Source organism: Aythya ferina, assembly GCF_964211825.1.
Source record: "Aythya ferina genome assembly, chromosome: 2".
NCBI lineage: Eukaryota > Metazoa > Chordata > Aves > Anseriformes > Anatidae > Aythya > Aythya ferina.
In genome coordinates, this window is record NC_140297.1 from 40,899,725 (window position 1) to 40,925,766 (window position 26,042).

The following is a 26,042-nucleotide window of genomic DNA, read 5'->3' on the forward strand; positions in this document are numbered from 1 at the left end:
CTGTGGGTGGGAATGGCACGGAGAGGAGGGCAGGCTCTTGCTCAGGAGGCCAGAGTGTGGAATCAGAGAGTGGAATTTGGGGAGGAGAAATGCAATCTTGTACTCCCAAGAAGGAAGGGAGCAGTAGCTTTCTGTTCTGGCCATTATCTAGAGACCTGCTTTTCTCTTCAAAATCCTTAACGATACATACTTTCTAGCATGGAAGTTCAAGCTTTTCAGCTGCAAGAGAGTGACTTAATAATTGGGAAATAATAAGCAGTTTTAATTCCCCTTTAGTTGCTCTGTGTATTTGGATTGTACTCGGGATGTGTTTTCCAGCATTGTACATGTTTAAAAGGGAAAAGCATTTTCCTCTCTTTTTTAAATAAAGGCTAAAATACAAGAATTGTTGATGGAAGCCTAAGAAAAAGGCTGAAAATCACTGAACCTAGATTAGAAATATGGGAGCATCACTGTTGTTTCTAATAAGGTTGTGGTATGGAAATTGCCTTGCTGATAGAGCTGTTATTTTTAATAAAAAATTGGTCTGTTCTTTAGGTTTGGATTTTATGAGCCAGGTAACTGGTCAATATTGTAGAATATATACCTTTGATTTAGCGTATTTCCTGATTGAGGAAGCCAGGAGAGAAGTATTTTCAAAGTAATGTTATGAGACTTAGGGGCTAGACAGGGAGAGCACTTTGTTAGTTCAACCCTCATTGTTTTGCAGTGCTGCTGCTGTGTAAGAGAAGTATTGAATTGTCTTTTGTGGCTATACTTTCTGCATTTTTGCCTAGGCTTTACCATTCTTTGCTGAAGATTTTTTTTTCCTTCCCCCTCTTGACTTTCTCTTGTCCTGCTTTTCTTGTTGGGCAGGAGCAGGTCAACAGGAGTGGTGCCTTCCTGGATCTGAAGTATGGGTAGAGGCCACGTTATTGAAATTACATTTCCATTGTTAAAAAAGGGAAAGGGTTTTGTTGTGCTGATGGTTCAGCTGCAAGCTATTTCAGCTATTTTTTTCATTATTTCTCTGAAGTTTAGTTGAGTATACTGGGGGGAAGCTAATTGCGTATTGTATGTGCTCAGTGTTAGTGTGCTTTTGAAGTTCCCTTGGAGGCTTACAGGGAATTTTGTCATGAATGCCGCCTTCTCCCTTGAGTGGGAATTGAGGACAAGGTCTGTGTTGGAACTGGTAGGGGTATTCATCAGGAAGAGTAACCTGGGTTTTGTTTCCAAAGACTTCAATGAAGCAACATTGGTTTTTGATTTCTGTTTTGTCCATGTTGGCGATAGCATTAGATCTTCCTTAATTTTGCTTTGAGTATCAGTCATTGTTACTGATGAGCGTCTGCCTTTTTTTTTGTTTGTTTGTTTTCAAAACTATACTTTTTGATTGCTCTTTCCCATTTTCTTTCAGGATGTCAAGCTGGCTTATGTCCTTAAAAACTACTCTGGTGTCAAGCTCCCTCTGACTTGCTTCCAGTCCTGAGGAGCAAAGGTAGAGTTAAGCGGGTAAGTTAAAAATCCATGCACTGAAAGAAATGAAGATTTTAGTTAGTTCCCTTTCCTTTGCGTGGCACTTGCTGGTACATTTCTTCCTTCAGAGTTGCGTGGTCCATGACAGCAGGCTATCAGTGATAGAGAACGGGAAATCTAAAGGAGGGGTGTCACTTTGAAAATGTAGTAAAAAGTTAATGAATAGAGCACTTACAGGGAAAATACCCATGCAGACTGTATCAGGTAAGCACTTGAAAAGTTAAAAGTGCCCCCCTGTTGGTTTGTTCTCCTTTTAACTGTTCTCTTTGAAAAATCTAATTGGAATCACAGTTGAACTACAGTGATAAAATATGGTTTTGGTAGATAAAGTTGAAATAATACACACTTAGCAATTGGGAGCATTGCTGGAAATAGTAGGACCATGTAGAAATGAACACAAATTCCCATTTCCTGTTTCATCCTAAGGGCAAAGTACCCTTGGTGCAAAGCCCGGGGGACCTATATAGTCATTAGCAGATGGAGGGAAACATTAATCTCCTACCCACAACCTGCCCCAACACATAAAGCAGGGAGCATCTCTGTTATGAGGATTGCTAGCAGTTGTGTTAAACGTGATAGTATATTTTATAATCACAGTGCCAGCCACTCTTGCTGTTCGTTGCTGTGTTTTCTTGGTACTCTGTGTCTCCGGATTTCACTTTTATCCATGTGTACTGGAGTAGTGACAATGTTTCTGCTTCTCGAGATGTGGGCAGAAGCTTCTTCCAACCCTTTTAAAATTTTCCTCTTGCCATAAGGACTAGAGTACATTATGATATACTTTAAGTACCTTTTTGTGCATGGGGGAAATGCATGATTTTTTTTTTCTGTGTCATTCAGTCTTTCTTATTTGGCGGTAAGCTAGGAGACAGTACTGGTTAATGAGGTATCTCAGCAGTGCATTTTTATGGGAGCATAGTTTAAGGGTAGGAGTATGTCCAGTCTCCGAGCTGCCTAGTGAGTATTCTCTATTTGGAAACAAACGCCAGCTGGCAGTGGTTAAGGAGTGCATGCTTATTCTGCTCATGATAGCCAAAACATGCTCCCTGCTGTGTGCTTTTGGCAGCTTTGCATTGGCAGTATGTCTCGCGTGCCAGTTGCATGTCCTCCTTTCTTCCCCATCAGTGTGTCCCATAAGGCATGATTTAGCCTAAATAAAAATGTTCCTCTGTTAGAGCTGGTAACATATGGAAAGAGACTGCTTGTTTTCAAAAATCAAAGTCCTGAAACACCTCTAGCATGTTATTTCCACAGTGGCAATAAAAAGATGATTATCGTGTCTTGCTGTACTCTTATTGCTGTGATTTTTGTGACACCAATTCTTAGGCATACTGCACTGGGGGGGGGGAGTGCAATATATTTTCAGTGGGAGCAGTGGGTGGACTTTCACTCCTGCAGTGGCTGCATATTCATTTTATTTGAAGCTCTTACTCTACATATATGGTCAAAGTATTAAGTAAAAAGTAGGGTTCTGAACATAATCATCACCTCATATATGTCTTTGTATTTGTTGGATTGCTTTATGTCAATAAACATCTGAAATAAATGTTACATTTTATTTGAGAGATACCTGATTATATGTGGGCAGCCTGACTTTACAATCAGGTGTTGCAAATGTGTTTAGCTGAATTATTGGAAGCAGTTTGTGAGTTGTGGTACGTTGGATACAAGTTCTTAAGAATCCAAAGGTGAATAAATGCAGTCTACATTCCTTTGCATGTTTATCTTTAGCAACGGTATAATGGGTGTTAAAAAACAAAACAAACAAAGTCTACCCAACAACAACAAAAACTGACCAACACTGAAGCTTTTCAGTTTATTACCCCAACAACTGCATTTAAGGTCAAGTCAACCCTAGGGTAAGTAACTTATGCTTAGAGCTTGGATTTAGAAATATTAATACTTTATAAATACTTATGTATTTAAGTTCCATATTGCTTTTTTTTTTTTTTTTGAGACAATCTTACACCTGCTTTGTTTGCAGCAAATCTCAATATTTGGCAAGATGGTACTTTTCAGATAATTTAATTGCCTTTCTCTTCACTAAACCAATGAAATTTTGTTGAGATCTGATAAGATCTGCAGAATTTTGAAAATCAGTTTCTCTACTCTAATTGAAATTCCCTAGAAAAAGAAATTATCACCTTGCCAAAATCACTAGCTTTCCCAAAGTTGGGATCACACAGCCGTTAAAAAAGGGGAGGAACAGTGCCTTTTGGAAAATGCTAGTTTTGTGGGTACCATGCTTCTTCATCTCTGTTGAAGCCTGCCTTCAGGGGCTAATTTAATGTTCCTGTTGCCCACTCTGCTGTCACAGTAAGTAAGAACAATTACATTTTCCAGGCAGGAGTAGGGGAATGAGATAAGAAAGAGGGCCTTACTTGTGACCCCTTCCTTAAATCCATGAGCTTAGCTCAGCAGCCGAATACCATATAGCCTAAGCTGTTACATAGCTTTCTCTCTCTCTGGCAAAAAGGGCTCACTCAGTTCAGCTGCTTTCAACAGATGTTCCAGAAGGGTACAATTTTCTTTGTAAGATCTGTGTCGTACACATCAGCACACTGTATCTTGGATATTCAAGGGCACAAGCACCAGTGGTCAGGTGGCTGAATACTTTCATGGTTGTCTGTGTGGTAGTGAAGTAGGATTGCAGCAAGGTTTGATTCCTGTGTTGAAAGAACACTATTGCACACTGTTAGGTGATTCATGCTCTAAGGGAACTTGGGGTATGACATGCAAAAAAAAAGTATTTTAAAAAGTAGGTTGCAAAGTCAAACTTTCAGAAGCTGCAAAATACCAGATTTTTCTTTTTTTCTTTTTTTTTTTTTTTTTTCTTCAGTGCCTGTAATTGATTCAGGAGGATAGATTTTGCGATTGTAATTTCACCATATCCTAACCATTGGGCACCTGAATGGGATAACTATTAAAAAGAAACAGCAAGTGATGTGGTTGTGGTGTGTAGCAAATAGCATGTTGGTATTCATTTCTGAGGAAATACAGTGTTTGTTCGTAGGAGACTGATCATAGTCAATGTTAAGGTAATATTTATGTAGGAGATAAATAGAATTGGTTCAACAGAACTCAGGTTCCACTTTGGCTAAATATATTTGCATTATGTAAACTTAATGGAGATTCAGATGTGCAATAAGTGAGTGTGTGTAACGTGATTGATTGCCGTTAAGTTTTTCCCATTTGTGCTAGTGCAGAATTCTGCCTCTAGTCAAGTAGAAGTTTTCTACGAGTTCTGCCAATGCAGTTTTGTCTTGGAACAGCTTTGGGGCTTGCCAGCAGTGTTATTTCTTCTGCATTGTAGGAGCAGCTCTAGTTACATGCCAAAGTAATATGGTTTTATTTTTAAACTGAAAAATAAATGAAACCTATGTAGAAATGGAAACTTTGCTGAATGCCAGATTCTGACAATGTTATTCCCATTGGAAGGAACCAGTAGGACCACTTGTGCAATCTGTTCCTTCCTTATAGCATTATGAGGTTCGAAATGTGGGAAATGCTGGAAAAAATGAGTTTAAGAAAGGAAAAAAAAATCTGCCAATGTCCATGTCCTTTAAAATGAGTTATTATAAGCTACTTGCTGAGATGTGTTTTATGCAGGTATCAGATTTAATGAGACGTCGGTTAGAGCCAGGCAGCCAGCATTTAAAAAGTTTTATTCTATGGAGAATAGGTAGACAGAAAAATTTGGGCGTCGAAATATTCTTAACATAATCATAATTTTATTTAAAAGCTTTGGCCTGTTCTCCTAAGAGAGCAAGACTTATGAGCATGGAGGATCTGTCTGTCAGGGTTCTTCCCTTCCCTTTTTCACTGATTATTAAACTTTTTGTCCAATGTAAGCAAGGAGAATTTTAAGAAGTTAGTTATGGTAACCTAGGAGATAAAATAGATGAGGGGTGTGGGAATGGGGAATACAGTACTCAAGAAAAGATGAGTTTTCTTTAAGAATATCTTCTTCAGATGCTAACCCTCTTAAAAAAAGGTCCTGATGTTTTGCCACCAGCAGCGTACAAGCAGTCAGATCCAGTGAGGACTTTGAGAAGAGGCCCTAGTGACTTCAGGCAGTAGCTGACCTGCAGTTTGTGACAAGGATAGAACAGGTATGCTGTCTCATCATTGCACCATAAGTGGAAGGCAGGGATTTGCATTATTAATCCAGAAGACTTCCTGAGTAGATCTCACCTAGAGTCTCAACTTGGCCTCAAGCTGAAATCCTCAGAGCAGTGGCAGGGATAACTATAATCAAGCCAAGTTTTTAAGATTCATTCATTGTACATAAGCAGGAGACAGCAGCTGCCATTATAGCATTTTAGAAGCATATTCAGCCGTAGAGTAGCAAGAAGTCTAGTGAGCCCTGAAATACTTCCTAGTTTTGATAGCTTGATATGCCACCAGGCAGCTGTGGTCTTGCTAACCCATGGCTTAAGGGTAGCATTTTGCTTAGCACAGTTCCTCATGCGTTTGACAGTAAGTTGTTTGTAGGTAAGTACAACTGGGTGCTCTTACGCTCTGCTGTAGCCAGCATTGTAATCTGCAGAACAAAAGCTTTTACACGAGGAACTGAATTCACCTTGGGCAACGCTTAGTTCTTCTCAACTGGAAAAAGGGAATAGTGAATTTATGTGCTGGGCAGAAAGCCTGTTAGCTTGGATGGTAAGTTTTATGGATAGGCCTCCTGCTTTTTACATTTACACTGTTTTTGGGGATGGAGTTGTAGTACTACCTCTACTTGCAATTGCCTGTTTGCTCTTTTTGTCTCAATTCATAAGATGGATCATCATGTTGTACTTAAAAGGAGTTAATAGCCTCCTTCTGTAGGTTTTTGGGAGGGCATGGTCTGCTCTAGGAAATGTGACAGTAAGCAGAAGATATAATTTTCCATGAACTGTATTTCCTCGTTCTGAAGCCTAAAATGACCCTACCCTTACAGTTTTAGAAGGATGATGTAGATTAAGGGCATAAAAAGACATCTAGACACTAAGCTCCCACTGTCTGTATTTGGAGCATAAATCCTATTTGTATCATTGCAAATCTCCTTAATTTTTACTTGGTGTAGATGGTGGGTGTTTATGGAGGTGGCAGAGAAGCTACTTTCTACTACTTGGTTCTGTAATTATAAATACACTGACTTTGGTATGAGAAACATCAGACAATAAGTCTTGGTGATGGTTAAGTTAATTCACTTTTGGAAGTTCAATAATTCATCTAAGAAGTGTCAGCAGCTGGCTCTTGTTAATGGTAAGCCTTTCATTTCTGTTAAATCAATTGTGAATAATAGAATCCTTCAGAGAAAAATGATGAAGTAAGCATTGATTTCCAAATTGGGTGCCTGATATTGGAGCATTAATAAAATCTAGAGCAAGCAGGCAACTAGTACCTAATACACTCTGATCACCTAAGTAGTAATCAGAGAAAATCAATGATTTTTGTGTATGCTGCTAGATCTGTTAACATTTCATCTGTCGCCATTCATCATTGTGCCTATAATTTCATTTTATAATTGTTTTGATTTTTTTTTTTTGGCTTAATAGTATGCATTGAATCAAGCACTTACTGTCAAGCTCATGTGAAACAGAAGTGGCTTTGCTGTATTGTCTGCTGTTTACTTCCTGGCTGTCATTATTGCTTTAGGTCTATCTGTGATGGTCAAAGCAATGTTTATGTATTATCAAATGAGGTTCTATCTTTTCTTCTTTTTTTTTTTTTAGAAGGGTTCCAAGCAGACTTTGTGGAATTCTCTGTTATCATCTCTTTCTAAGCAGTGAGGAGTTGTGTTGCTTGCTTGTCTGTAGCCATGTGTGGGTTCACAGGGGTATTTCTGACATCTCCAGTAATTATGGTAAAACTCTTGTCAAAGAGAAACTGTTGTAGAGAACATCTTCATAAGTCAGACGCCTGGCATGACTTCCTCTGCAAGATCTGTGAGAGAGTAACTTGATGGCAGAACGTCCCACCAAGGCATGGGAGGCTGTAGGTGTTTGTGCATAGGGTGCCTGTGTGACTTTCAGCCTCAGCATCAGTGAGTTTTTGCAAGGCAATGTGAATGTTACATATTTGTGGGTATGGGGTTTATTTTTCAGCTCTACCAGAAGACTGAGTTCAGTGGTTTTGTTTGGTGCTGCTGGGTATTGGCTTTTTTCTGTGCTTAGCACTGATCCAGTTTTGTTAAAGCTGTACTGAATTTGTATGGAAAACCACATACAACCCAATCAACTTCCTGTTGAAGTCAATGGGAGTTGAGGCTAAAACTGGACCAGGATTTGGCCCATAAAGCATAGCAAGAAAATTTAGCAGTTATAATAAAACTCTTAAGGCAAATAAAATGTTCTAGCAGGTGTTCATAAATGTGCTTTATGCTCATAGACTCTGTTAAATGTTAATATTGAGGTCCTGCAGAAGCTGCGCATAAGGACTGTGTGAAGGAAGCAAATGTCTGTTAAATGTGCTGTGCAATATTGTAGCAAAGGTGGGTGGCAGTGCAATGCCGTGCTACCTATTAGGCTGAAATATGAAAGCTATTAGAGATTCTGCTGAATTTTCATTTTGTGAGGGAGTAGTTTTCAAGAGAGAACATATCATATAAAAAAGCCATGTGTCGTGCAAAACTAGAAGCATCTTTGTCAGTGTGTGCAGTTTTCTTGGATGTATACAGAGCTTGTTAGGGACAACTACTAACATGCTATATTAACAACAAATTTAAAATAAGACAATACTTGAAAGGGAAATAATAGAAGGAAAGCAGTTTTTTTAATATATTTCATTTTCCTTTAATCAGTTTTTTTGTGTTGTATTTTTTTTTTCATTTTCATACCTTAGACTAACTGATGGTCAGAAGTCCTAGCATAGCCCTAAACACGTTTTAAGATAACAGGCATTGGCTGGATTTTGAATTTAGCTCTGTCTGACTCTTAATATTTTTTTCAATCTAGCACTTGAGCATCAAAGCACTTCTCAGATAAGGTAGGTTGACAGAGTGAGGTTTGTTTTAAATTTCCAGGAGCTCTCCGTCTTCCTTTCAGGTTTACAGAGAAGCATCTGATGGCTTTTTGAGTGTGTTTTGCAGCATGTCCTGAATGCTGGTAGCTTGTACTGCCTTGGTTCCTTGTAGTAGTTAGTTTCATTAGGATTCAGGTCAAACCCATGGGACAAAAAAATATCTGTGTGTACTGGAGTCAGTTCTTAAAATGACACCATGAAAGCAGCAGTCATTGTTAGAATGTGTTTTGTTGGTGTTTGATTAATTGACTGAGTTATCATCTCATCAATGCTCAGGCATTGTGTTGCAGGATAAAAGCAACCGCGTATTACAAAGATACTCTCTTTCCCAGTTAACTTCTTAATTTTCTGTGCTAAAAGAGAATTCATTAGGCAGTCGGTTTAGCTTGGAAAACCCAAAGACTGCTGAGTGAGGGGAGGTCTTTCACATGGCATTTAGATCTATCAAGTTACAAGCATTGCAGCTGCCCTGGTATCGCATGCTGCTATTAAAATGTCCAGATAATGTCAGAAAGACTCTTCCAGTCTTGCCTCGGTCTTGCCCTCAATTGTATGTTCCCAGCAGTGGCAGTCCTGGCACTTTTTCTTTTTAGCTGACGTGGGTCTCAGAAAATTTGCTGCATTCTACCTTGTAAAAAGGATTGAAGTATGCACTTACCCAGGAAATTCTTATCATTTTCTTCATGAACAAAATTGCAGGACCACAGAGTGGTGGGACTTCTTAACCTTCTCCTCTCCAGTAGTGCTGTGCTAGAGTGCTTATCAATTTCCAGAGTAAAGCTGAGAATCACCTGGGAGCTCTAATACGTAGGGGAGTATCTTTTCCTGTAATTATTACAGGACAAGGTGGCCTAACAGGGGAAAAATAAAGACTGGGAACTACTTTTAATCAAGTGGAAATTATGTCAGTACTTCTTCTGTAAGTTGTGGCACTTCTAGACTGGTGATATTCATGCAGAACTTTTAATCTTTGCAATACATTATGAATGCATTGTGTGAGAATTTAGTGTTAATTGAGGCCATTATTTTATGAGGGAACTACTTATATAGTAAAGTTATTTGAAGTAATGGGCCATGAATGCATTTTGTTTATTAACTTCACCAGTGCTCATTCTTCTATATCTCTTCTATCACAGAGCACTAGTTTTGAAATGGAAGTCTATCCAGTGACATTAAGACCTGCAACATGCACAGCATGTTACTTACAAATAGTGTATTTGGTTGATATCTAAAAGCATAAAAGCCTTTGGAAGATGGAGCTTTTAGCTATCTTCCCATCTGAGAAAAATATAGCAGAAAACCAGAAATATATATATATGTGCCTAATACTTACTCAATTCAGATACTTTAATGGTCTCTATTTTAAAGATGGGGAAACTAAGGTAAGAAAAATAATTTACTTTGTCTGGATTAGAAAGGACTATCTGTCAGACAAGGAAATTAAATCGAGATCCCCTAAATGTCAAGCCAGCTCCATAACTACTGGAATATCCATCCTTTCTCTTCTAAAATATCTGTCAGAAAGATACAGCGTAGCATTGAATTTGTAGAGTTTCCATATGACAATGACTTTATGGCCCTGAGGTTGTGAATTCCCACAATTTGTATACATTTGTCACACTTTGAAGTAGAGAGCACTGTATCTGTTATTAAATCTGCGAAAGAGACAGTGTCAAGCCAACGTACTTGTAATAATATTTTGGATTTCCTTCTTTAATTGTTTAACAAAATTAATATGAACATTTTAGCTATAAAGTTGGGCAGCTGCAGCAGGATGTGATTTAACTGGCTCTTCTTCTTTCAACACATTCTGGCAACCTCTACGATACGCAATGTTATAAAAGTCCCATTTATCTGTCATGTAGCTTTCCCACACTTCCTTCATTTCCAGTTATTTATCTGTTGTTTTTTAAAAGGCCAAGCTCAAAGTGCTCTTCAGTTCTTGGCTGTAATAAAATGCAATGCAAGGCAAAAATTTGGTGTGCCTTGTTCACTCTTATCAAAGATTTTTGGGCTTCAGCATGAGTGGTGGTTACCTTACAAACTGCAGAACTACATGATGCCCCGTGTGACCACAGTGTCCTTCTATTCAAGTACCATCTTGTCATGGTTTGTTGTATGGTTTGAGAGACCATTTTTGCAGTTCAGTCTTTTGTTCGTAGTGTCCAAACTCCATTCCGGATACTTTTGCCTAAGTAAGAAAATACTAGAAAGTTGCCTGCATACCCATGCTAAACTCTATTTTGCTAGTAAAACTATTATTTTTTCTGGCCTGCTATATGCTTATGACATTTCATAACGTTTGGCCTCTTTATAACTCCATCTAGGCTCTAGACACTTGAGCATTTCCAAATGAATACAGCAGAAAGAGCCATCTGTTTATCATGGAGGAGGTTTGTATTTATATAATAGTTGTATGATAATAAGCAGTAACGTGGAAGGAAATACATAGAGACAGTATATGACAGTTTAATGAGGTTTAAATACCTTTGGGTTTAGCTGGCTTTTATGGCAGTCTGTAGTGCTCTCCTACAGCAAGACTGTTTGTTACCTTCCATGTGTAGTTTTGTGCAATTCTGGATGGAGCAGTAAGGAGAGCAGTCATGGCACTGAAGAGCTGGTGAAATCACTTGCTGTGTTCACCAGCAGAACTGTGCCATGGCTAAAAGTCTTAAATTCTGCCCCCAGTGCTGGGGCAGGTTTGGCCACCCTACTCAGTTACAAAACTGAATATTGTCTATTTTCTTATAAGGTGTTGTTTTCCACACTTTGGTAATGGTGTTCCTTAAGTTTAGAGGGCTTTTGTAGGCCAGTTGGTGCAGAGTTGAGGAAGCTGGATGCAGCAAGCAAAGACCTGTAATAAATGATAGCTTTAAAACAAAACCAAAAGAAAGCCAAAAACAACAACAAAATGTGAGTACTGAATGAAGTCAAGATTAAAGTAATTTTTTCTAGATGACTTTAACAAAAAGGCAGCTTTTATTATTTTAAAAGAAGAATGCCTAATAAACTCATCTCCTAAAGATAAAAGCTATCAAGCACAAAACCATGATATTGCATCGGATACCAATTACTGTGGTTTCTTAATGTGCTTGTGTTTTTTGTTTTTACATTTGTTAAATATTTAGAAGTTCAACTGTAGATATTTTTAATCAAAATCAGAAATTTCTCACAAAACGGGTGATTGCATCATTTGCACATTTATATTGTAAGACATTTTAATGATATAAGCATTTTTTCATTTAGACAGCAACCATAATAAATTGAAATAAAATTCAGCCTTGATTGATGTTCTGTGTGTCATGTACAGGGCAAGTCCCATCTATTAAATGTGGTTTGCCAAGGCAGCAATATTAGTAGCATTTGAATGTTTTTCTTATTAAGGAGAAAAATGGTCAGCAACATCAATACCGTCTGCTCCAAAGACCATGGTAAATGGAAACTGCCTGCAGCACATTTGAATTCCTCACTGTATTTGGGATGAAGGTAGGATGCAGGCAGTGAATTTTTTTTTTTTTTTTTGAAAATTAGGATAGACTATTACAGTTCTTAGGATGAAAGAGGGAGGCTGATTACAACATAATGGAGTGTACCATATTCATCTCTTTGAAATATGACCTCACTCGGCCTTTTCCATTTTACAATCGATTCTCTCATTCCCTTAATGAACCTGTGCATTCATGAGTCTTCCTTGGAAGTATGCACATGAAGTATTACAGTAGCAAAGAGTAATTGTCTGACAAGGAAGTGCAAGTAAAGTGTCTCTCTTGTAGTCTTGTTCAATAACATTATGGACCGTTAATGCATCACATCAGATACCATATTGTTTTGTTAAAAATTATGCAGCCATACTTTTCTTAGTTGATCATGTTTTTTTCTGAAATGCTAGCCTTAGAAAACTGGTTTACATCATCTGGCTTTATTTCTTTACAGAAGAGTATATATGTGCAAGAGATGAGCTATCAGGAAGGTACTCCTACAAAGCCAGTGCTCTGTTACCAGATACTGAAATTGAATACATTGTAATATTGTAATATATGAAAGATGGGGTGGGTTTTTTGGGAAGAAAAATGTATAAAGGTATGTAGAGAATGAGTGGGGCTACCATAATTTAAAAATGCAGTTTTTATAGGATCGAATAAATACCTAAAATGTGATTATTTTATTAGTGTCTTTTGGCTGTTGATATAATTAAATGTAATAAGTGAATACTGTTAATTATTGTCATGTGTTCTATGTATGTATTTTTGCATTTGTATGTAAATATACAGTTTATATATAATTATAATCTATAAACTGTATTTAAACTGTGTATGTACACGTGTATTTAGTTTTATTATTAACCCGTAGCTGTCAACTGCCTGTTGACCTTTTCAACTCACTGCAAAAAGCAAAGCCTCTTGTTGGGCCATACTCACAAATACAGAACAACCTGGATTGCACCCAGGATCAGCCTACAAGCATAGAGTTCACTCTGTTAACATCCATGAAATCTTAAGAGCAGGAAATGTTGGACAGGCCCTTTCTTGCCCCAAACTTGCCCTAGTCACAGAACTGCCAAGAAGACTGAGCAGTGCTGGAAACCACCCAGGGGTGTTGGCAAAACTTTATGGAAAGACATTGAGACTAAAAAAACACAAGCAAATAAGTCAAATGGAGAAAACTTGTACAAGTTTGAAAATCTTTGTAGCGACAATTTAATTGAAATTCTAAGCATTTGATGTATCACCACCAGCGCTGATTTGATAGAAATGACCATGAAATAAAGATTGAGCTCAGGGCGAAGCAAAAGCCCTGTCTGTTATGTCATAAAGATAATTCATCATGTCTGAAAGCAGTGTTCCCTTTTGATCGGGCCAAAGTCAAGTGTCCTAAAGTGTGAAAATCGCCTTGAGCAGCAGACCTGTTCTGGTCGTGTGCTGTTGCTCAGGTCCAGAGATAAGAGAAGTAAAAGTAGGGTTCATTTTATAAAATGTAAGTTAAAGACAAAACTCAAGTTTTCAATCACACTAGATGTTTTAAAAGTTGCTTATTACTTCGGAATAAACAAACAAACAAACAAACAGATGTAAGAAGTACTCCCTTTTCTTTTTGTCTGTCTTTCACTTCTGATGAGAGTAAGCTCCACATTGTGTTTGTTATAAACACATTCCTCATTTCTCTTTCACTTTGCCTTTCTTTCTTAACCTGATCTGCAGGACTGTGGATTTTGTTGTGTTGTAGTGGTTTGTTTACTTAGCATTAATGCAGTTGATTCTATGCAGGTGGAATCAGTCTTTTTTTTGTTGTTTGTTTTTGTTGTTGTTGTTGTTGTCACTTGTTTCTTTATTTTGTTAAAAGAACCTGCAGTATGCTGGCAGGATGTTTCTTTATGGTAGGAAGTTCATGTGTACTATTAGGGTTCAGCTGAAAACAGATAATTGGGGTGTCTGTTGGGGAGGGAGGTGGAGTGTTTTAGTTTTTAAATGTGAAAAAGAAAACCCATGCTATTAGATTGCTAGTTTTGTTATCTGGGGAGTTGTGGCCAGGATGGTTGAAAATTCAATCAATTTAATCCATCCAATTTATTGCCAGTTGTTTTTTTCCTGTAGTTGCACGGGAGTGAGACTTCTACCAGACATAGAGCATGATACAGAAAGTGTTTTTACCTGGAGGTGGCCCAAAAGCCTGTCCCCCTGACTGCATGTAGGAGAACCTACACTAATACACTGCCAATTGTTTCTGCTTCGGGACATGAACTGTGCTTGTGTTATCTCTGTGAAGATTCAGCATCTTCATTATCTCATCGTTCATATTCTTCCACGTATTCTTCTGTTTTCAGCAAGTGCTCTTCGTCTCCTGCATGCAAAGTGACTGAAGCCCATTCAGAAAGTACATATTCTTTGGGGGGTTCTTGATGACCAATAGACCAAGGCTGATGACAGTGGGATTGAATACACATTTATTTAAGGTCTTCCATGAATAGGAATGAATTCATATCGAAATGCCTTTGAGTAATGAAGAACAAAATGGTCTGTTCAATACCAGACTGCATACTCTTCAGAGGACTTGAGGATGTTTTTTTAACCTGTGTTAGTGATGAAGAAAAGTGAATTGTTTTGCTCATCTGCATCTGATTGGAAACATGTTATATTAGGTCTTCACAAAACAGAAGCTGTACAGAGCAAGTACCTTTGTCCCAAACCTCTTCAGACCCCTATCAGGACAGCTTGCTGGGAGGGCAGCCAGAAAGCCTGATCCGAAGCTGGCTGAGTGATTTATTGCCTGCTGTTATTAAGCAGACTTATGAAAGCTTTTGGTTAAGGTATGTCTTTCACAAGATTCATGTGTACTTAGATAATTCACATATTGTATTTGGTAGATAACAGGAAAAAGGAGCCATCATTTTTCTACAGAAGGATTTAGCAATGATGTTCAGGGGTTAAATGCACAAAGACAACCATATTCTCAGTTATCTATTCTTCATCTTTTCACTGTCCAGACACTTTAAGTTCTCTTGGCTACCAAAAAAAAAAAAAAAAAAAAGTTGAAATGAAAAGACTTTTTGTTTGTTGTTTTTTTCTTTGAGTTGATAAGCTTCATGCATTTTCATGTTTTTTACATCTCAGTCATGTGGCTGAGAAACTTTAATTTTTAAATGAAAGTTGAGATGGGTAGGTAGTTGATAGTACAGCAAAACCTGTGGACTATGGAAATGGCAATTTGTTACATGAAGCCTGAAGGAATAAGTTATGACTGTGAGGTGGTAATCCAGTGAAGAAAGGAAGCTACATTCTTGCTCTCCATCTCACTTTTACATCTAGCAATTTATCATATTGATCTACTCTAGAAAACAAGTAACTTTTTATTCCTTCTTTAAGATACTCAATTCAAAGTTGCTTCTCTTAAATTTTCTGTGATGGTGGGGTCTACATTTTAAGTTACTGGACTGCTTTGCTTACCTAGTTTCAGTAACATTTGTGGTTTATTGCTTGTTACTGTCCTGATACATTAAAGGTGATGATAAGCATTAGGGAGGTGGAATGTATTCCCTCCTTGGATGTATTCAGACACTGTGTTTATAACAAAAGAGATCAATGCTATTTTTGCTTTGGAAAGCTATTTCTTAAGTTAGAAATGACCGTCTGATTCTGTGCTTTTAGAAAGAAAATATTCCCATAGGAGTATTTCCGAATCACCGATTCGGATGATTTTAGATGGAGGCACAATAGCTGAAGTAAGCAAGGACAAGCTGCTAAAAATGTGGAATAAGTTTTTTAAAAAAAATTGAGAAAGGAATCTAAATTTAGTGCTATCAGCTATAAAATTGTGTCTGACCCATTGGAGCAATTTCTTACTGAAGGCTGACTGCAACCTAGTGTAGCAAAGAACTCTTAAAATCACAGAAATAGAAGTGCTTTCTTTATACATCTTAGGTACATTTGTGAGCTGACATTTAGATGGATATGGGTTTTGTGGGGGGCACTTGTGAGCTCTTAGAAGCGTTGTTTGCAGGATTTTGAGTTTATATGACTGCCTTCTGGAGCAAATATTTTTTTCAACAGGAGTGAGTTTCGCTAGTATGTAGTATTTCAAGCTGGATTATTGCCCCACTAAGGACTGAGAAGAAAGCAGATGCATCAGTTGGTGGTAACAGCAGCCAGACAGGCTTAGGGAAGTATTTGAGAATTGGATGATTTACATCAAGCATGATCTATCCTTTACTTTCTGGGTTATATTGCTGGCTCTTGTAATATTCCACTCTGTTTTGTATAAAATCTCTTGCAATAGAAAGGTTGTGTTGGATCATAGGCTGGCTGTGGAAGAAGAGGCACTTCCCTCAGAAGAAGAGGCAAGGAAAGGTACACAAGGTGATAGACTCTAGTAGATTTTCTCTAGTTATGAGTATACAGCTAGGTCTGATAAAATAGTTAAACCAGACTATTATTTTGTGCTAGAAGTGTCTAAGGAGACGATAGAACTTATGCGTAATACAAAATGAGTTGAAGGAAGGCTAAGGAACTCCAGGAGTGTCCAGCAAAGCTTGGGGAATAGATACTATGACGACAGATGAAATATTGCAGCTGATAAATGCAAGTAAAATCTTCCAAGTACATAATTTGATCTAATTGCATGTTGCTGAATATTAAATAAACTACATTTGCTGCAGGAAAAAAAATAAAAAATTAGGCTCTTAGAAAATGTTCACTTCTGTCTTTTTAAAATTATTTTTATAAAAGATTAAAAGAGCCATGATTCCTGGATAGTAGTAGTTACCAGAGGTTCACATCATGATGCTATATAACAGCAATGCTGCACTTGTTCTGCGACACTTAGGAAAATTCAGTAAAAAACTAAGGACTGCAGGATAAACAGAAATGATTGGTGGCATCTGAAGGAATTCTCCATGACAAGGTATTGAAAGAATGAGAGCTGGCATAGGCGAGAGGATGAGCAGTCGTGGGGAGGTTTGTGTGTAAGTAAATCACGTGTTTTAACGTACAGCAAGAACAAAGAACTACATTGAAAAGCAATAAATGGAGATAACTGACTGAAACTTTTTTTTTTTTTTTTTAATATATACAATCCATAACTCGGGAAATTGTGGCAAAATAGGTATCTTAGTCTAAATGCATAAATTCAAAAGGAAAGACTTTTAAATTTGTGATTAGAACTTAAATATTAACATAAGTTGTGTTAATACCTTATATATCCCCCCATTCAAGGCACAGATAGAAAAAACAAACAAAAAAAAACCCACAAGTTTACAATGGTCGTTGTGTACTTGTGCATTACAATAAATATTTCTCCCCTGTGGTACGAGTCCCTGTTAGATTAGACAGACCACAGATCTCCTTAGTCTGACTGTCCTTTTTGATTGTTGTTGGTTTTGCAGGACTCTTAAGTTTTTATGCATCTCCAGTGCAAGAAAGTATGCAATTCTTTTATGAATACTGAAGTCTCAAGGTCCTAGTAATTTTAGAGAAGAAACGGCCCAAAAAAAGGCAATTCCTCTCCTGTGAATAAGCACTCAAAAAAAAAAAAATCTGAATAAAGGAGGTCTCTGATAAATATCTGCTGATGAGCGTTTATCTAAATGAGAGAGTATTCATGGAAATGTCCTCGAGGAAAGGAGATTTAGAGTCATACTGAGTAGCAAAGTCAATCAAGGATTCACTGTACAGTTGTCAAAAGTACATTGAGGAATGGAGCATGTACTCAAATGTATGCATGTGTTAGCTGAGTTTGGATTTTCATTCTTTCCATGAAAAAATGACACCGATTTGGATCAGTCTTAAATCCCAGCCTGTGTTGTAGCTTGTGTATTCTGAAACAAAGTAGGTGTGTGGAAGTTATTCAAGTCCAGTAGCTGTTATGAATATACATGTATATGCTTCTCCCAGGGCAGCGAGCACAAGCAGCTGCTGCCCATTCATAAATATCCTTATCCTTCCTTTATGTAATGGGACTCAGAAGACATTCCTGTTCTTGTGGCTCGGGCTGCGTTTGCAGTGAAACTGCATATATTGTGTAGTGTGTAGTTACAGTTTATTGCATTTGCTTTTGTTATGGTTTCTTCTGGGTAATCAGCATTTCAGCCGCAGCTCCCTTTATTTGGAAGCTGCAATGCTCGTACAGAAGAATCTGATTTTCTTTTCATGAGGAAAAACCAGTGGAGTCACAAACAAGTGATTGCACCAAAGCTATATGGAAATTTGCTGAGGGTGGAAGTAGAGGTGTGTCCTTCCTTAACGCAAAGTTCCCCAATATTCCTTCATAGCTTTTCATCAGTGTTCTGGGGTTGTAGCTCTTTGTGTGTTGGAGGATTTTACATTCACACAAGGTGGAACTGCCTTAAACACACACACCATTTCCATCTTGAAAATAAGGGCAAGTTAGGTGATGCATAATTTTTCTGCTTATTCAGTGTGAGATCTGGGTTTTGAAAGCCAGGTCTGACTCTAGTTGTAAGCTCCTGTTTCCCGTCCATGTGTTCATAAATACTTACCGAATGTGACTTGCTGCTGAGATGATGTGGCTAGACCTAGACCCTGGGGTTGACCAGCTTAGCAGCATGCTTTTTGAAGTAACGTCCTTTAGAAACACCATCTTCCTTTCACTTTTAAACACGTAGGGTGATTTTCTCCTCAGAAGGTAATTGTAGGTGGAAAGCTGTAAAAATGGAAGGATGCTACTGCGAGAGATTATGGTGAATGTTCTCCCCTGTGCATGTGTAACTTCTTTTGGTGTTAAGGGAAGCTGTTCTCACACTGAGGATAGAATAGAGCCTTTCATTAAGATCAAAGAGCCAATCAAGGAAGACTTTTAAAATATATATGTATAGGAAAAAAGCCTCCTGCTGCTCCAAAGCAGTTCCCTTTGCAAAGCACAATGAGCACAATGGTAAATGATGTTACTTCTGCAGTCATTGTATTACCAGGGGATATTGTTTATGCTGTTGCATTTATTGAGACTTGCGAAATTCAGCTCTGCTTGATGAGGTGGGCCAGTAGTATTGCAAAAGGCAGCGTGCCGTGCTGGTTTTCTGCTGGCTCAGACCTCGGATGGTTTAGTTGGATAGTTTTCCACGGCACGTCACTCCTGACCAGCCCCTCCGGCTGTGGAGCAGGAAGAGTAGTGAGGGCTGTGCTTCAGAGGGAGTGGAAATGCACTGGGAAATACATCTCTGACAGATCTTCCTGGTAAGTGCAGTAATTCCTGTCTCATCTTACAGGGTGTATTTAAGGCATAACATTGCTTTTGCTTACTGCGTGTTGACTGAAGGGGCTGTAGCATATCTGTGGGATCCTGTTTTGTGTTTGAATGGTAATAAGCCTTTTAGTACAACATTGCAACGCTGTAAAAATAAAAACAAAACCAAAAGTTACTTAATACTTTTTGAAAACTCTGTTCTTCATGAATAGGCAAATCCATCTTGCATAACTTTTTTAATGGCATGCAACAGCACGTTAAAGAAACTCAGGGATATCACTAAGAATTTCCCCTACAACAACTTAATTTTTTCTTAATAAAAATACTGGTGAGGCAGTTGGAGTTTTTTTGTTTTCAGAGGAAATTTTACTGAAAGACGTTGCAAATACTTACACTATTTGCTGAATAAAATCTTGTATTATGCCAGAAATGAGAACTGCCTGAAGAACTGGAAATTGTAGGGGTGATGTTGCAGTAGGAATATCGATCCCGTTCGAGAACATATACATATGAAAATAATTTTAAGCTCATGTGTTCTTCATTGGTTTTAACAGAACTAATGGAAGACCTAGCAAAGTAGGTATCTGAGTGCTCCCATGACTGTGGCCACACCAAAGTGACTTTTCATGATAGGGTACTGCAAGCCTAAAGGGTCCAGCCCGTCACCTCAGTGTAACTTGTTTGACTATAGTGAAGCATATGGGGACAGGGTGAGAGGAGAGGGCTCACCTGAGCATGAAGTGCTGCTGGCCTCAGGTGAGGCCCTCAGTAGCAGCTCAGGGGCACGTCTCAGCTCGTGCGTTGTGGTACTGCAGCTGTGCAGTCGTAAAGTGATGTTTTTCAGTCCATGGCTTCCAGCATGGGGAGGGAGAGAGCTGAGACAAATGCAATATGTATATATAGTTTTAAACAGGCTGAGAAGTAGCAGAGCCTTCTGAGGATGTGAGTCTTACTTGGGAAAGCTTTAGAAATTCACAGGTGAGGCAGGTGAGACACCAGACTCACCAAAAGAGGGTAAGGCAGGAAGGGAAATAAAGATCGTGGTGTTTCCCAAGGAGGTTTTGTTTCTGCTACAGATCTATCCGCTCAGTGCTGCCTAAATTCCTCTAGAAAATGTGGTGTCATTTGTGATTGTAAAACACAGTTCTATGTCAGATGATCATAATATATAGTCTGTGTGCTTTCAGGTGGTGATTGTGAGCTCTGGAAAGGGACTGAACTGCTTTTTGAAGCAAACCCTAACATGAGGATGCTCTGAAAGATGGTGCCTGTGTGCCCTGTGGCACCTCACTTCATTTGATGGGGTGCATTACGTCTGTGAAGCACTGTTTGTGCTTTCCTTACTTTTTGCATGTGCTGTCAGGGTAGGTAACGAGACGGCACAAGGTGATTTGAAATGTTCAGGCTGCCGCTGACATCGAGGAGCCCCTGGATTTTTTTGTTGCATGTCATTTTGCTGCCAGTATTTCTGGGATGTGCTTCTGCTCACTGAAACTTTGGGTTGCGTAGAGTACACACAGCTTCTTGCTTGTTAATAATAAAACTTCCATTACTGAAAACGGAAAACATTAGCAGAAAGCTGTTTTATTTTTTGGCCTGGAAAACCATTCAGTTATTTTCATGCCTCACCTCGACTACTGTGTGCAGTTTTGGGCACCACAGCACAAAAAGAATGTAAAACTGTTGGAGAGTGCCCAGAGGAGGGTGACGAAGATGGTGAAGGGCCTAGAGGGGGAGACGTATGAGGAGTGGCTGAGGGTAAAGGGCCTGTTCAGCCTGGAGAAGAGGAGGCTGAGGGGGGACTTCATTCTGGCCTACAGCTTCCTTATGAGGGGGAGTGGAGGGGCAGGCGCTGATCTGTTCTCTTTATAGACCAGTGATAGGACCCGCAGGAACAGTGTCAAGCTGGGTCTGGGGAGGTTTATGCTGGACATCAGGAAGAGGTTCTTCACTGTGAGGGTGGTCGCACACTGGAAAAGGCTCCCCAGCGAAGTAGTCACTGCACCGAGCCTGTCTGAATTTAAGAAGCATTTGGACTGTACACTTAGTCACATGGTCTAAAATTTTGGGTAGACCTGTGCAGTGCCAGGAGTTGGACTCGATGATCCTTATGGGTCCCTTCCAACTCGGGATATTCTGTGATTCTATGCATGTATTCAGTTTGGCCTGATACCTACTTGTCCTGATACCTGAAGTCACCGGTGCAAAATCAGGTTTATGGAGCTTTATGGCACAGTAGGGGTGAAGTTAATTTCTGTAAATGAGCATTCAAGATAATTTTCAGCACCAAAGAGTGCCCTGAATTTCCTGAGAATTTCAAAATCAATGTTTGTTGAAAAATCCCTTGTGTTGGTGCTGTTTTGAATATTAAAACTACTTTCCCATTACACTGACAGGCATCTTTTGAATTATCATAATCTGAGTACTGTTTTTTTTATAAAAAAAATTTCCATGTTCTTTAGTTAAATATTTAAGATGTTGTGAGGTGGTTTGTGTTTATCTAAATGGAATGAATTTGCGTAATGATTTATATATATGATCAGAGGAGTGAGTGACCTTGTATATTCTGAAATAAGCAGTAACACAGCTAATTAAATAATGATTGTCATGTGGACTGGGCCATGCCAAAATGTCTAGCGATTTGCATGTCAGATATATGAAAGCTCTTTAATAATGGGAAATGATTAATTAAAAGGCTGTATGTTTGCAAGAAGGAAGTAAACTGAGCTAAACAAGCTCCTTTATCTTTAGTGCTATGTTAGAAAACATAAGAATACAATTTCATATGTTTATTTCAAATTACTGAAAGCATCCACATTCAGGGTTACTCAACATTCTGGTCCTCTTTAGATTTCAGAGTGAAATCTGAAAAAATGTTACTTCATGTTTTAGGAGAGAAACTAAGACAGTTATTGGCTATCTGCACCCTGAGCTCTGAGTATGTTATTCATCCATATATAAAACACAACACACACACACACACACATAAATATATATGGGTGAATAAATATGTCTTTATATATATGGATGAATGGTACATATATAACATTGTAAGATATTAAATAGTAATAGATAATATAATAATACATTATATTTATAGTATTTTCCCCAGATTAGACACCTTGCTTAGGTCTGGTTCTCTCAGTTGTATTAAAGGTTTTTCATTCTACCCTTGATATCTTGACAGTGTAAAGGTCTTAACAATTCCTTTCTTCTACTTCCATGACGTAAAATAACCTTCTTAATAAAAGTGAAAATTTGGCTTAAGGTTTTAGGTTGTAATTTCCTTTGTGTTTAAAAGTCTTTGCATCCTTTTTCATGATTTGTCTCTATTAAAGGAACGGTCTAACTGTAGGAAGGATGCACATCATTCATTTACTCTGAGGCTAATGTTGCTGTTTCTCAGCAAAAATGTCATTTGTGTCACTGCGTATTGTGCTCTTAAATAATATTTAATTCTGTGACCTCAGTTCAACATGCGTTCCCAATTGTCCATTAACTCTCATCTTTGAGCAGAGGCAGATTTTGCTGTATAGATACTAGGAAAAATTAGAACTGGGAGAGGTTTCAGAATTATGATAAATTGTATGTTTGTCTCCTATTCTATCATTCCTTTTAATAATTTTAATACCATGCAGCCTAAGAGGTGAAAGTCAAGACCTGAAAATAGGGAAGGGCTGAGGAGAGGAGGAAGAACAAACCTTTGCATACGCCAAGATGCAGGATTGAAAGTACTGTCAGGTTATGGCACCTTACCACACAATTGCTCTCATTTAGTCAGCAATGAGTAATTATTAAGTATGAGTTGAACATCTTGGGTCTGTTCCATTTCTTGTCACAGCAAACCAGCTTTCATATTCAGATGCTGTACAGCCCTTGGATAGAACAGTGCTAGTCATTTTAGAAAAATTTGAATTGTCTGGACAAGTTAAAACATCATCTTAACACATTCCGTCTTCCACCTTTGAAACTTGTGAGAGACAGATCAGACGGAGGTTTCAGCAGCCAGCAAGCTACAAGGAGGATTTGAATAAAATAAAGGAGTAACTTGAATTAGCTAAAAGAGTAAGGAAGGCCCGTGTATTTTGTTGCTCTAAGGAAAACTGCAGGTTTTTTTTTCCTCATCTCTAACTGTTTTGTTTCTCAGTTTTGTTTGTTTGTTATTGTTGTTGTTTTTGTTTTTCCCAGTGGCCTTGATGCCCTTTCGTACATACCTGTTTCGAAACTCATTGATGATGACATTGCAAACTTGTAGTCCCTCTGCAGCTGCCAGCTCAGTCCAGCAGATCCTCCCTCTACTCTTCCTTCCCACATGCTCGTAGCCTTGGCCTGCCTTTTTTTAAACGTATGTGGAATGCAATGGTTAAGTTTCTCTTCAATACCTGTTAACACATTTGATTCCTTTCACAACTGTCAGTTTTCCAGCTTTGTGAAGCTTTCACTGTAGGCAAATGTTGCACATTTGGGGCTCAGTCTAAGATTCAAAATAAATTTTATGTCAACATACATTTTGTTCACACGTTTAGAGCAGCTTACAGTTTTTTAAGGATGGATACACCTAACAATAAAAGGTGCAGAGCATCAAAAGGGATGGGTTTGGAGCTGATCTGAGCAATGGTGTTCACTGAAGATGGTTTTACCTGTTTATCCCAGCTCAGTGTTTCATCCATATCTCCAAATTCCTTGCTTTTCTACCTTTATATGTCGCCCTGTTATTTTCTTTGGCTGAAATCGTTAGTGAGTTGTCACAGCTCACTCTTAAAAGTGATATGTCAAATGCCAATTTGGTTTGTTTCGTTTATTTGACTTGCTTTGATTCTTAACCACAGGGAGCGTGAGTTTGTTTAGAAAAAATAAGTGAGCTTTTATGTTTTTGAAGTTGCATGTAAAAAAGGTTTTTTTTCTGGAACAACCAACTACTAACAACTGCTTCGAGAAATGTATAGCTGTTTCCATTTTTCAGTGGTTATTCTGAAACCTAATGGTGATCACATCACTTTGAAGTATGTTTCCTTAATGTATGCTCATTGATGGCTTCAGATTTTTCTTTTTCTTCCCTAAATAACGCTGTAGTGAAGAGTAAAGTTGTTGGCTGTAAATAGAGGCTCTATACTTTGCAAACAGTTTTTGCTGCTACACACATGGCAGCCTGCGCAAGTGTCTCTGATCTGTGTGAAAGCCAGCCAGGCTTCCTGGGGAAGCTGTGAGCTCTTCCAATGCCACGGAAGCTGTGCTGGTGTTCAGCTCATCGTAGTCACTGGAGGATCTGCCATACGTGTTTCATCTACATCATATAGTGTTTCATCTACATATGTCCGACTGATTAATTATGGATTCATTAATAAGTAACAGGCACAACTGTTGATCCTGAAGGCTTATTTCCAGGACTGCGATAACCTATTGCTGACGTGCAGGCAGGGGCTCTGATGCTCTCCTGGTTTCCTTCCGCTACCTGCTGGTGTTAGCCATTCCCCATGGGTGGTGGTGGGGTGCCTGCTGCCAGCCCTGAAGGTGGTGCCGTGCTTGAATCAGGTACAGATTTCCTAGTCAGGAACTGGTGAAGGAGGCTGAAAACTTAGTCTATAGATTCTTAGCGATGATGGGCTTTCACCCCTGAAAAAGGAATTAGAGTGCTTGCTTCAAAGCATTCCCTGGTAGCACAGGGTGCATTGCTTGCTGGAGATGTTACAGAGGTGTTCCTGGATGTTACATCTGGTCCTGTTTAGCTGTCCCCTGGATGTTACATCTGTAACATCCAGGGGACAGCTAAAGCTTTAAAAAGAACATGAATTAATGCAATATATCATGAAGCTGTGTTCAGACCTGTGTGTTAACAATAGCTGGCGTGTTGACAGTGGATTTTGGTTTTACCTACTGTATAGATTTTCACAGCTAAAATTCAGCCAAAGCGGCAGCCCTGGGACTTCGCCTGTTGTTGTATGAGAACTATTCTGGTTTGTACTGGCGCTGACAGATACAGAACAGAATAACCCTGCTTTGGGGATAGTAAGCAAGCAAGCACACCTTCTAGGCTACATCTCCATTTCCTTGCTATCCTTATTGTAAGCAAGATTTGCATACTTAATTCTTTTCACTTATTGAAAGTCATATCCCTTTAGGTTTGACAGCTTTCCAAAGAATATTTTAGATTTCCCACACTGATTGTGGGCCATATGTTAGTGCTAATTATATAAATGAGACATCATAGAATGGTGACATGCTTAAATGTTCAGTACTTTAAAGAATTACACAAATGAATGTTAGCTTGGGTAAGTGCTGGAAGAAGAAAAGAACAGCAGGCTTTGAGTGGATGTTAGTAGCTTGTCATGGGTATCCGTTGTCTTTGTCTGTAAGAAGTTGCTGACACTTTGCAGGCTTTGTCAAGCTTCTTTAAGCTGCCATAGTTCAGGAAAAAATCATTTCCTTTTTGCACCTATGGATATGCCAGAGATTCATCTTATGTTAAACCGCATGAAATATTGAATGCTGGTAGCCTCACAGTGCTGTTACAAGTAAACATTAACCGTGGGGCTGTAGCTGGGTGTTTCTGCACTTCTTGTGCACTGTGGATGTTGCTCTGAGGTGGGGTGTCTCATGTACAATTTATTTTTGGTCAGTTAATAAAGGAATTAACAATGAAAGAAAAAGGTAAGGGGGAAGAAAGAAACATTTGGAAGGTGAGAGCTATAAACTGAAAGCTTAAACACAAAGGACAGGATTTTATAAGGTGGTTTTCATTAACAGTAATGGGCAAGTGTACTGGGTATTATCCATCAAGTTAATTTTTCTTTTTAACTAGAATCTTGTTGAATTTATGAAAAATCTAG

The 26,042-nt window shown here is 38.6% G+C and overlaps 1 protein-coding gene across 4 annotated transcripts in view; it reads left to right on the forward strand.

The window, feature by feature from the left end:
- Nucleotides 1–26,042, forward strand: part of RARB (retinoic acid receptor beta) — a 320,810-nt gene that overhangs the window by 6,486 nt on the left and 288,282 nt on the right. For all 4 annotated transcript variants that reach the window (XM_084511751.1, XM_084511755.1, XM_084511754.1 and 1 more), the window contains one exon: nucleotides 1,397–1,491. The gene's annotated coding sequence lies outside the window, so the exon portion shown is untranslated. Of the gene's footprint in view, nucleotides 1–1,396; nucleotides 1,492–26,042 lie in introns of those variants that run through there.